We start from the raw sequence: 13,551 nt of genomic DNA, 5'->3' as shown, positions 1-13,551 counted from the left end.
ATCGTTTGCCACCAAACAGGAAGTGACTACAGTTTCTTTTAGGAAGGTTGGTGTTGTGACTATGAATCTGAAAATATTATTTAATATTAATAATTAAATATTTTATCAAATAATATTTCGGTCTGTTGTTCTGTGAATACCAGCTCAGTAAGGTGGTGGTATTAGGACAAAATCAAAAGGGCGAGCCACGCTCTGACATTATTGAACAGCAAAACTCTGCACACACATGGAATAAATTCACACAATTTTTTAAAATACAAGAATTTATTAACAAAAATAAGTAAACTCAAAGTCAAACATATTTCAATCAACAAACTCTTTACTATGCTAAAACAATCAAACTAAACTACTAATCAGAATTAAAGAATAACGAAGACTAATGGGCTATGTACAATATAAACAAGTTGATTAAAGATGATTGAAAATCATGACCGAAAGAGTGATGCAACATTACCATGCAATGTTTATGTTTGAGAACCAAGGATTATCTTGAAGAATCTGGAAGTGAAGTTAAGTTAGTCTTGGAACCAACTTAGGCAATAATCAGCATACCTTTAGACAACCATTTGCAGTGCATGATCAGATAAAATATTATTTTAATAAAATAATGTTTTAAAGAATGATCTGCTGAATAAAACCAACCTTCTGGATGACTAATTCTCAACGGTGTCTCATTAGCTGCCTTTATTTATTAAAATAATATTTAAATAAATATTATTAAGGAAATGGTCAAATATTTAAGGAAATATTTTGGAAAAGAGCCAAATCTTTCTGGAGAAATGGGGCTTAATGGTGTTTACTTAGTAATCAAATTTAGTAAAATAATGTTAGGGTAATATTATTTACTGGGTTGAAAACTAACAACCTTTCTGGGTAAACAAACAAAACATTTCACACAAACAAAACCAAACTTCATCAAATGAAAAACATTCAAATCATAAATCTTTCTCTATTACTCTGCCCAAACCCTAACCTCGTATGAACCATGCTGAGGAGTTGTCCTGGCGACGACGAAGTTTGAAGAAACATCCACTTTGAACGAAGGTTAGCTTCAGCTAACCTCCAAAGCTGTTGCGGGGGGGCGGCTTGGTATTGTGCCAACCAAGCTGCACGTTACCACGGTAATGCGGCTCCTGTTGCCCTTCTTTCACACTGGGAAACTGCTCCACTCAGCTTCGTAGAGACAGTGTCTCTGCAGGGAAGTCTCTGGAACACAGTTTGCTTCTGCAGGCCTCAGAGAGAAAGTCAAGCAATGCTTATACCTTAATTAACTAATGTATCTTTGCCAGCAAAGATACATTAGTGCGCTGTGTCCCCCCTATCCGGTCCCTCTGGAGGCCGTGTGGAAGAGAAAGATTCCTTGGAAAGGGGGTGCTTTTATACAGCCAGTGGCATCATGGGAAGTCCGCTGCTACCCCCCTTCCCCTTCTGAAGTTGTGCTGGAAGTCGGTTAAATGCAATTTATTTTGAAAGTTCCAGAAAAGTCTGTACTGGAGTTTTCATGTTGTAACCATGGCTGTGGGTCCCAACGTTGGATTTGAGCTTAATTTTAAAGACTTCAAGCCAGAGCTAAACTAAGCGCGACTGAAGGCAAGGCTTGCTTAATACTGCCTAGTGGCAGCGTGCAGAACTGTGCGGTAGGTTTACCAGAAGTGTTGAGGTGGGGTTCCAGCGGTTGCCACACATGCCAGAGCAGCAATGAGGTGCAAGCAACGTCAACAGTTGTCATTTGGACAGTCACTGTGGAAAATACACACAAAGTTCTGCAAGATACTATTTAGTATAGAGGCAATGGCTGACACTTCTTCTTTAGGTGTTCTCATGTCAGTGCTGCCAAGTTGCTGACCAGAGCCCTTTGAGTTTGCAATCCCAGCTGAAAGTTCTGAAAGCACTTACAGCCCGTGATTTTACCGGATTGACTTGAAAATGTGAGAAAATAATCTGTAAAGGGGCGTTCCTGGTTGAATGATTGTCAAAGAAAGATGATCTAAATGCAGATTTAGATACGACGTCCTGGATCCCCCTCTGTCTCCACCAAGCATTTTCTCAATCTCCTGTCATCTACCTTTCAACCTCTTTTTCTGTATCCCTGGAAACTGACCTAAGAAGAATTGTCTGCAGATCTTCACGTTAATCAGCAACTCTGGATCATCAACCTCTAATGTCTAATAAAACAAAGAACCAAGTACTTGTACTCATCATCTTCCGCTTCATCCGGGACCGGGTCACAGGGGCAGCAGATTCAGTAGAAACACTGTTGGAAAATATTAATGCTATGCTTATAGGATCTGTATTGCTATGCTCAAGTATGTTTAATAATGTGTGAAATAAAATGTATTGTGTAACTTAGAGGCCTGCTAACAGGCTTCTCTGTGTATATGTCTGCAAGATTTCTGCCTCACAACAAGAATATATTTCTGTATGTAAGATTTCTGCCTTGCAACAAGAAGATATTTATGTATATGTCTGTAGATAAAGGTCAAAAGTGGAAAAACAGGAAGTGCTGAAAAGGCAGCTGAATGTCAGAGTGCCAGACAGCTCCGGATAGGAAATCAGACGTGCATTTGTATGATTTTTTCTTTTGCTTCTGAATAAAACTGCTGTTTTGGGATGAAGTTTCAGAAGTATTCGGACGAGCTTCTCCCTGTACAGGCATCTAAAAGCTGCGCAGTCTCCGTGTTATTTTATTACTTTGTTTTTATTAGTAACAGTATAGGATGTCTTAGCTTTACCAAACAAACGAGCACGCAGGAGTTTAGGGAACAACTCCATCAACACCCAGACATCTCTCTCTCCAGACAACTCTTCCAGCTCCGCCGGGGGGAGCCCAAGGTGTTCCCATGCCAGCCGAGAGACATAGTCCCACCTGGGCTGTCCCCTGGGCCTCCTCCTGGTGGGAAGTGCCTGGAACATCTCCTGAGGAAGGCGTCCAGGAGGCCTCTGGTATAGATGCCCGAGCCACGTCAACTAGCTCCTCTCGATGTGGAGGAGCAGCAGCTCTACTTCGAGCCCCTTCCGGATGGCCGAGCTCCTCACCCTATCTCTAAGGGAGTGCCCGGGCACCCTACAGAGAAGGCTCACTTCAGCCACTTGTAATACATAAGCTGTTGCTGTTACCTTTACTTCAGTATACTTTCCTACATTTTATATACTTTCTTAAACATGACTGTAGCTCGTTTGCAACCTCAACATGTTTTATTTATATCTGTAAAACCCTTGGAACTTGATGAAAGAGGTTTTATTTTTAAACTGGCTACTGTTTCTTAACAAGTCCGTTTCACGTTTGTCGTCAAACTTTATTTTATCATTTATATGTCTTTTTCTCTAGTTTTCATTTTTTTTCCATTTCTGCTCTTCCTTAAACCCCATCTTTTGATATTATTAAATTGTATGTTAAGAATTAGCATCCAGCTACATCTTTTAAAATGCTGTATTTTCTGGCATTAACAGGCTTGTTGGATGAGGTAGAAAGTGGTTGCAGTTTTTAGTTGATTTTGATAATGGTGATAATCATGAGCTGTATATTAACAAGTTTATGATAGCAAGTACTGATTAACTTCAATGTGGCCTTAAACCCTGACCTTTTAACTAATAATTATGCAGTTTTATCTTTTTGTGTATCTGTGTCTTTTCTAACACTGACCCTCCAGAGCACAGAGAATACAAAGCAAAGGGTTAAATGACCAAAAGCAAATGACACATGCAAAACTTGGCTGTTATATCATGATTGCAGGGTAAACAACCATATTCTAATCTATATATTTGGAAGTATGTATTTCTTCTCCTCCTGTTGTTGCATATTAAAGAAAATAGCAGAGGGAAAAAGCCTTCTGGGGGCTCAGGAATACCCATGTATATCTTAATTTTTTTATCGAGCTGCAGGAAGTGGGAAGGTGAGGAAAAACATCTGGTCCAATGAAAGCTGGTATTGCTCAGTTCTCTGCCATTTTTTAAGCTAACTAATAGCAGACATTGGCCCTATAAATCACAGAAACACTGAGATAAAAATGAAACCATCAGCAAGATGGAGAGGAGTGCACCATGCCAGGACATAATTTTAATATAGTTGTATGTGTGTGGGTCTTGTGGAGGAATTGCCTTGATGGGTGTGTATAAATGTGCATGTTTCTAAAGATGTATGGCTTTCTTTTTGCATCATCTGTCGTTCCTGCATGTGTGATCAGACGTGATGCTTCTTTTTCTATTTTAACAACACATATTGGCTGTTTTAGTTTGCTGCTCCCAGATAGTGGTATTCTTGCATAATTCCACAATAAAAGAAATGTGATAAAATATTTCCAAATAAGCCACAGGGTAAGGAGTACTAGATTGTAGCACTCATCAAAAACACAACAATCAATGCTATAGGATGTTTGCTTCAAAATTTCCCCTGTCCCTATATATATATATATATATATATATATATATATATATATATATATATTTGGTGTGTGTGAGTAAAGGATGTGTGAGTTGTCTGCAGGCAAACATCAAAAGTGGAGCTGAGAAGGAAGCAGTCACAGTTGAGGAGGTCATAAAGATGAAGGCTGATTGTGCTGAACAGAAGACACTGATCTTAAGATGATGGAGACTGTGGAAGTGTGTTGTTACAAGATAATGGTGTTTATGACCTGTTTACGATGCAGCTGTTTTTCCCATCCTTAGAGAGCAACGTTCTTTGTAACTAGGGACCCCCGAAAGATAATAAAAAGATAGGTGCGGACAGATGATTTTCAGAGCGGTAGGAGATTTGTAACTGAAAGCACATCTCTGTCCGTTCTCCTTGCTGCGAGTGAAATAACTAATTATTTGTCTTTCTCTTCTTTTTGTGATGTTATAAGTATTTTAGGTTGTTTAAACCTGACAACATCCACCCCAGACTAATCGCAGCAGCAACATTGAGCCCCATGTAGCCCAAGGCTAGAGATAGGCAGCGAGTCCGAAGAACCAACTAGAACCAGGACCACCCCCTCCCAACCCCCCGGAACCGCCCCAAATCCTCAAAGTTTCAAGTTACAAATGTTTTAGAAGAGGTTCTCCAGCAGACTACATGGATGATCAGATGCCGCCTACCACTGGAAAGAAAAAAACATTAAAGAAAAAACAGGCCAGTTTTGGTAACTTTCATACTTTTGAAACAAGTAGGAGTGGGAACGTTTAGGGGTTTGTGTCACAGGGCTATTTATGAGTGAGAATTTGTTGAACCGAATTGAATTCATAGACGTTTGTAAAGTATAAATACTATGCTTCGGCAGAGAGCCAAATATGAAATTTAATCAAGAACAGGTGGGAGGCAGAGAAACCAAAAATAAACCACTAAAAAAGAACCATTAAATTAGCCCTTAGATATTCATACAGTTTTACTTCTGGGAACAAATCAAACACACTCAAGTGCACATGTGCAGCAGTCTCTTTAGTTTTGCAAAATGCATGCCTTTCCACTTTAGAAGGAAGCCCTGACAAATATGGAGAATTCATGCAAAATCCTCCCAGCAAGATATGCAAAACTGACAATCACTCCTATTTGATTTAGGTACACAATTCAATATTTAGTTTTTGTAATTCATAAAGATTCTAAATATCAAATAAAAAAACTTTCAAATAAGAATAATATTTTTTGCTTTTTGTGTAGAATTTAGATGCTGCAACAAGATCGCTGGAATTTCCCAAAAAATCGACATACTTTACAAAACATTTTAAATAATATAATTTATTAGGCCCATTTCTCATTTTTATGACTAAATACCTCTACACATTTACTCAGAATCATTCTGTGAAACAGATGTATCCAATGTCAATAGAATGAAAAAACAAAAGTTGGTGACAAAATAAGATTTGGCAACAATAGGAAGATTTGTTCTACCGAAAAAATCCAAATAGGTAAAGAACATTGCAGCTAAAAAATTAGCTTCAGAAAAATATTGAGAAGACAAAAGCAAGTAGGAAAAATTGTTAATTTGAGAAAAAACACTGAAAAGAGGTGAACAGTGTCTTGTCAAGGAAATCAAGAAATTAATGGAAACCACAGATGAAAACAGCATTACAGCCCCAACGGAGTCTTTGTAAAATTTGCAGAAGTAGACCTATATATCTATAGATCCATATATATATATATATATATATATGCGTAATGTTAATTTTTATTTACGTACTCATACTAACCATAATTAGAGAGTTTGAAATTTAAATATCATGAAACCTCTTAAATACTTTATTTTGAAAAACCAATACTGCCAGCTCCTTCCTGCCTGCAAAGCTGCTCCAGTTGTTGTAGAGGGAGGCAAAATCATCACATCATCCGTTCCTGCTCTGTTCCGTTCCGACCGACGAAGCTACTCCGTTGTTATGATAATTAATGAGAACGGTTCTACATTCTCCGTGACTACTCAAAAAGTCACCGTCAACGGACCCGCTCTCCGTCGTATTACGGAACAACAATTTTCTGTTCCATTCCAGTCCATCTTGCCCCAGCCGGGTCAACCAGTGTACCTCTCGCGCATGCTTTCTTTGAGCAACATATGTTGCATTTGATTGACAATAATGTAGTTAATTACTATAACTTTCACCTTAATGCGTAATGTTTCAGATACGTTTTAAACAGCAGGACGTCCCCACCCTCAGCGGCCTACCGCCACGATTAAAAAATATCCTAGAGGAAACCCTGAACACGATAAAGGTCTCATTTATCATAAACTCGAAGCATCAATAGTTTTACAATTTAACACTAATAAATGGAAGAATTGTATTCGTATCTTAGCACGTTTAAAAGCAGAGTACATAATAACGTTTCAACTCCTCAATCCACTGAAGACCAAATAAAACTTGATAATTATCTTAACTCTGATATTGACATGTTCTTTTTCAGTTGTATCTGTCATCATTTTTCTAGCTGCTTTGACCCACATGCAGAGATACACTCAGGACACAGGAAAGGTTTAACAAGTTATTATGAAATATTTTGAATGCTGGAGAACAAGGAACTCGCCGCTGTATGGAGAAAGGATCAATGGTAAGTAGCATAAATAATTCTGGGTTGTTGATCTTGATATAGATTGCTTACAGGTGGTGACTTGGAGATCCGCCATGGGGGGGTAGAAAGATGGATGGAAACTCAGGGAGTGTGTCAGGTAAGTGAATGGTCCAGGTAATCCTGTCTTACTTGCACTTGAGGTTGAAGTGGCACCAAGTAAGTGATCTTGGAGGGGAACACGGAGGAGGGTGAGCCAGGTTCGTTCGCAGGAAGTCTGAGGAGCCTTATAACTGGAATGCAGCCAACTGAGAAGATAATCCGTAATGTTCTCTTGCAAAGAGTGGATCTGGGTTTTCTGCATAAGCAGACTGGATACAGAAGCTTGGGACTGGAGGTAACCTGGCAAGGAGGACACGAGAAGGTAAGTACTTAGAATAATCACAAAGAGATTTGTCTTGGCCAGCTGGAGTTACCACTGCAGGTTAACACTCAGGTACTGGAATGTTGGGTTCTTATGCTCCTCTCCTGACGAGGCTGATGGAGAACACCTTTGGACTCAGCTTCTCTCGTGCATCTGGTGCCATCTAGAGGTTAGATAGGGTTAGTAGCAGGCAAAAACAGGTGAACAGAAAAACTCCCAGAACTCCGACAGTACTCCCCACTCAACGGCCGCTGTCTGGCGGTCCAGAAGAGGTGGAAAGAAGGGAGGAGAGGTAGTCAGAGATGAGGGACAGGTTGCAGATAAAAGACCGGGGCACCCAGGTGCGGTCCTCAGGACAGTAGCCCTCCCAGTCGACAAGATACTGCCAACCGCAACCCCGCTAACGGGAGTCCACAATCCGTCGGACCGCATAAACTGGGTGCCCCAATCCATCCCGGGTGGGTGGAGGGGGTTTGGCCAGAGGGCAAGAAGGATTTGTGATGACAGGTTTGATCTGAGACAAATGGAACAATGAGTGAATGCAGAGACTCGAAGGAAGCTTTAAGCGGACAGCTGAAGGACTGATAACCGGCTCAATCTCATATGGGCCAATGAACCTGGGAGTGTGTTTCTTGAACATTGATTTTAATGGATGTCACGTGATGAGAGCCAAACCTTCTGACCAGGTTGGTATTGGGGAGCTGGAACCCTTCTCCTGTCTGCGAACCTCTTGTTCTGCTCTGCAGTGCGTTGAAGGGCTTTTGAGATGGCTGTCTAGATATGTTTTCATCTAAGGATGTGATGACGTACTGAAGTGACAGAGATCTCCTTTTCGTCAACGGAAAACAATGGTGGTTGGTAGCCCAGAGAAGCTTCGAAAGGGGAGAAACCAGTGGCAGCAGAAGTGTGGGAGTTATGAGCGTACTCGACCCAAGGCAGAAATTGGCTCCAGTCTGTGGGGTTGGTTGAAGCTAAACAACGGAGGGTGGATTCCAGTTCTTGATTCATTTGTTCCATTTGGCCATTAGACTGTGGATGATATCCTGAGGTTAGAGAGACCTTAGCTCCTAATGCAGAAAATAATTGTTTCCAAATCTTAGCTGTGAACTTTGGTCCACGGTCTGAGAGGATCTCCAGAGGTATTCCATGGAGTCTGAAAACGCATTTCACCAGAAGTTTAGCTGTCTGGATGGCAGAGGGTAGTTTTCTCAGGGGGATAAGATGACAGGACTTAGAGAAACGGTCAATAATAGTGAGTATGGTGGTCATACCTTTAGAAGTGGGAAGTCCGGTGACAAAGTCGAGGGCAATGTGTGACCAGGGTCGCTTAGGAATACAGTGCCTTGCGAAAGTATTGGGCCACCTTGAACTTTTCAACCTTTTTCCACATTTCAGGCTTCAAACATAAAGATATAAAATTCTAATTTTTTGTGAAGAATCAACAACAAGTGGAACACAATCGTGAAGTGGAACAACACAAAAACACAACTTGGTGGAAGGATGGGAGCAGGTTCCTCATCAGAGTCGTCCGGGGAGAACTGTTGAGAGAGGGCGTCGGGCTTAAAATATTCTTGGAACCAGCTCTGTATGAGATCGAGAGGCTAAAACGTGAAAAGAAATTGAGAGGGTTAATGCGTTTGGCTGCTTGAAGGTAGGCTAGGTTTTTATGATCTGTCCATACCACAACTGGGTGTTCAGCGCCCTCCAGCCAATGTTGCCACTCTTCCATGGCCAGTTTTATTGCCAGAAGTTCACAGTCTCCCGCATCGTAATTTCTCTCTGCTGGATTGAATCTGCGGGAGAAAAAAGCACAACGGTGAAGTTTGCCGTCAGAATCAGAAACTTGGGACAGCCCAGCTCCTGCTCCAATGTTGGACGCATCTACTTCTAGAGTGAATTGTTTTGAAGGGTTTGGGTGAATGAGAATGGGGGCTTGACAGAAACTGTCCTTGAGTCTGTGAAAAGCAGCACCTACCTGTGGGGTCCACTCAAAAGGGTGTTTAGTGGAGGTCAGAGCAGTTAATGGGGCTGCAGTTTGACTGTAGTTTCTGATGAATCTCCTATACAAACTGGCAAAAACCAAAAACCGTTGAAGCTGTTTACGTGAGTCAGGAGTGGGCCATTCGAATACAGCCTTTATCTTCTCTGGATCTGAACGAACTTGCCCACCCTCTAGGATGAATCCGAGGAAGGTAACAGAGGTCTTGTGAAGCTCACATTTTTCAGCTTTTACATATAATCGGTTCTCTAAGAGGCGCTGAAGGACCAGGCGGATGTGTTGTTGATGCTCTGAGAGGTTCTTGGAGTAAATGAGAATGTCATCTAGATACACAAAGACGAAACAATCGACAAAGTCCCTCAGGACATCATTCACTAGTGCCTGAAATACGGCCGGGCGTTACAAAGACATAAGGAGATACTCCAAATACTCCAAAGGGGTCTTAAAAGCTGTTTTCCATTCGTACCCCTGGTGGATTCAGACAAGATGGTAAGCATTTCGGAGGTCAAATTTGGAGAATATGGTCGCATCTTGTGCAGGTTCGAATGCGGAAGAAATGAGTGGAAGAGAATATTTGTTCTTTATTGTGATAAGGTTGAGTCCCCTGTAATCAATGCAAGGACGAAGAGATGTATCTTTCTTTCCCACAAAGAAAAATCCTGCCCCAAGAGGAGACGATGAGGGACGAATGATGCTTGCACCTAGTAATTTAGTGAAATATTTTTTGAGAGTTTGTCTTTCTGGGCATGAGATATTATATAGTCAACTGGAGGGCAGAGGAGCCCCAGAGAGAAGGTCAATGTCGTATGGCCTGTGAGGGCCAGGACAGAGCCTTGGTCTTAATGAAAACCTGTTTTAAATCCATATAAACCTCAGGGACTGAAGTTAAGTCTGGGTACTTCGCTGTTCCAGGATCAGGTTGTTTGGGAGAAACGGCTGACTATAGACAGGATGAGAGGCAGTTTGTGGACCAGGAACTTATTTGACAGTTTGACCAATTAAGGAGTGGATTGTGTTTCTGGAGCCAGGGAAAACCTAACACTAGGGGATTCTGAGAAACAGGAAACATGAAGAAGGATATCAGTTCTCGATGATTGCCTGAGATTACTAATTCTAGAGGCTTGGTCTTGTGTGTGGCGTGTTGCAGGTTAATGGCAGAAACCAGTTGAGGGAAAGGAAGAAGTTCTGTATCGATCTGAGCCTGCTCCACCAAGCGTTGGTTGTTTAAATTTTGCTCACTTCCTGAGTCAATGAGAGCACATAAGTGGAGTGAATCTTGGGAGAACAAGATGGTAGCCGGTATGGTGAATCTGTTATTGGTAGGGGTGAAGTGATGGTCCGTCAGGTTCCCCTTTACAGCTGGCGGACCCTCTCTTTTGGTTGCACTGGACAAGAGGCGATGAAGTGTCCATGTGTCCCACAGTATATTCACTGCTTGGATTCCATTCTTCGTTGGTGTTCTTCTGGGGAGAGTCGAGTTCGACCAATCTGCACGGGTTCTGGGTGGGTAAAAAATGGTACAGGGTGATGTGCTGCAGCTGAGCTCAGAAGTGCCTGTGATCTCACAGCAATCCTTTCAAAATGTGACTTTCTTCTATCTCTCAATCTATTATCTATTTGAGTAGCTAAAGCTATGAACTCATTCAGAGTTTTGGGTTCATCTAGCAAAACTAACTCATCCTTCAAAGATTCATCGAGGGACTGGAAAAAGGCAGCTTTAAGAGCGCAGGTGTCCCAACCTGATGTGGCTGCTAGAGTACGAAACTCTATAGAAAACACTGAAACTGGTTTATTTCTTTGTTTTAACGCCCACACACGGCGGGCTGTATTGGTCTGGCCTAATTCAGTTTCAAAAGTCTGCTTGAATTCATTTATAAAATCATCATAAGTGCAGCCGAAGCGGTTATGATCGGTAAAGCGAGCCTCAGCACCTCTTAATGCCTATCCACTCAGGAGTCCGACAATAAAGGAAATTTTAACATCGTCATGGAAAAAAGATTGTGGAGAGCGATTAAACACTATGGAGCATTGTAGGAAAAAACCTCCACAACAACCAACCTCACCAGAAAACCTCTCCGGGTTGGGGGAAATGACGTCACGGGAATGAACTCGCCGCTGTATGGAGAAAGGATCAATGGTAAGTAGCAGAAATAATTCTGGCTTGTTGATCTTGATATAGATTGCTTACAGGTGGTGACTTGGAGATCCGCCGTGGGGGGAGGGAAGATGGATGGAAACTCCGGGAGTGTGTCAGGTAAGTGAATGGTCCAGGTAATCCTGTCTTACTTGCACTTGAAGTGGCACCAGGTTGGTGATCTTGAAGGGGAGCACTGTGGAGGGTGAGCCAGTTTCGTTCGCAGGAAGTCTGAGGAGCCATGTAACCGGAATGCAGCCAACTGAGAAGATAATCCATGAAGTTCTCTTGCAAAGAGTGGATCTGGGTTTTCTGCATAAGCAGACTGGATACAGAAGCTCAGGACTGGAGGTAACCTGGGAAGGAGGACACGAGAAGGTAAGTACTTAGAATAATCACAAAGAGATTTGTCTTGGCCAGCTGGAGTTACCACTGCAGGTTAACACTCAGGCACTGGAGTGTTGGCAGCGTTGGGTTCTTATGCTCCTCTCCTGACGAGGCTCATGGAGAACACCTTTGGACTCAGCTTCTACCGTGCGTCTGGTGCCATCTAGAGGTTGGATGGGGTTAGTATCAGGCAAAAACAGGTGAACAGAAAAACTCCCAGAACTCCGACAGTATCTGAGTGAGCAAAAAGCGCCCTATATGCAAATTCATTATATGCAATCGTTTTTTGACTATGTGCCAGCATGTTAATAGCATAATCCTTTCAACCAGTCCTTGCAATTAAGTATTTGTTACTAAAAGCCTAGGCATAATCTTGTGGGAAGGTGTCACATAGCTGATTTGTAAGATTATAGGATGAACACTTTATGTCTGTAAAAATATAACTCATAGCCAGATTATATAACTGTTAAAATAAAAGTATCATAAAAGTACTAAATTAATTAAATTTCTAAATTAAAAACCAGTACATTTAGAAACATGAAAATTTAAAAAATGAAGATTGCATAAAACTGAATGATATAGTCCGATTTTGTGACTGGTAACAAATGTGAATCCAGTACTGATACCTTAATGTGCAACAATCTTAAAGTATACAACTTGTTAAAAATTTAAATGTTCTTAGAGAAACTGTTTTCAACAGGTTTGTGACTAGTTTGTTTGCCCGGCATTTATGAATGTTCTCTCTTCACGTTGGCTCCCTTGGCTTTTTGGAAACACTATTAATTTAGTACTTCAGGGGTGGCACCACAGACCCCTACACTTGCTCACATGAACACAGAATATAATAGCATCCTTTCATGTGTTTGACACATCATTAACAAAAAATGTATGCACAGCTGTGAATGGGGTCATGTTACTCAGGTTTTTGAACCCTGACACTCTGACACAGATTGTTTTAAATGTATATGTGGCAAAACATATGTATACAACACACAGCAGCATGTTTCTGGGGGAGTAGGTGTATGTAACAGTATGTGGCACATAATTGTTACTGTTAAAATAAAAGCAAGTACTTTGAAGTCAGGCATTTTCTTTCTCTAAATGTCTCCTTATGTTTGATAAAGCTGAACCAAGCTAAGTAAACTTATTAATTTTTCTGAAGTTCTTTACATGTGTTATGTTGATAAATGGAGAACACACATTAAAGCGTGATTACTGTTTGCTTTTACATTTATCTTTTCTCCATGCCTTTGTTCACTTTCTCCTTCAAACTCTGTATGTCAGTAATAAGTGCAAATACAAAAGAAGCTTCAAAGAAAACACAAGGGCTTTGTTTGGTGGTTAGTTTTTTTGACAAATAGAGATGAGACATTTTTGTGTTGTTTGAATGCTGATATAATTTTAATGCACATGTGGACTTGTTCAGTCCAACCTATTTGGAAATTATGCTGCTTCTGTAAGCCAAAGTGATGCAGTTGAGTGTTGTATATTTTACATGTTCTCATAATTAAAGCAGAGACTTTTTGAGCCTCATTTAGAGCTTTAGATATGATAATAATGTGTTATGCCTTGGGTGGGGCCTAAACTGAATGTTGCTTAGGTGATTCTTTGTGTTCTTTGTGTTTGTGCAGAGTTGTGCA

Source organism: Girardinichthys multiradiatus, chromosome 12 (genome assembly GCF_021462225.1).
Source record: "Girardinichthys multiradiatus isolate DD_20200921_A chromosome 12, DD_fGirMul_XY1, whole genome shotgun sequence".
Classification (NCBI taxonomy): Eukaryota; Metazoa; Chordata; class Actinopteri; order Cyprinodontiformes; family Goodeidae; genus Girardinichthys; species Girardinichthys multiradiatus.
The sequence above is the reverse complement of the archived record's forward strand: the minus strand, read 5'-3'. Positions refer to the sequence as shown.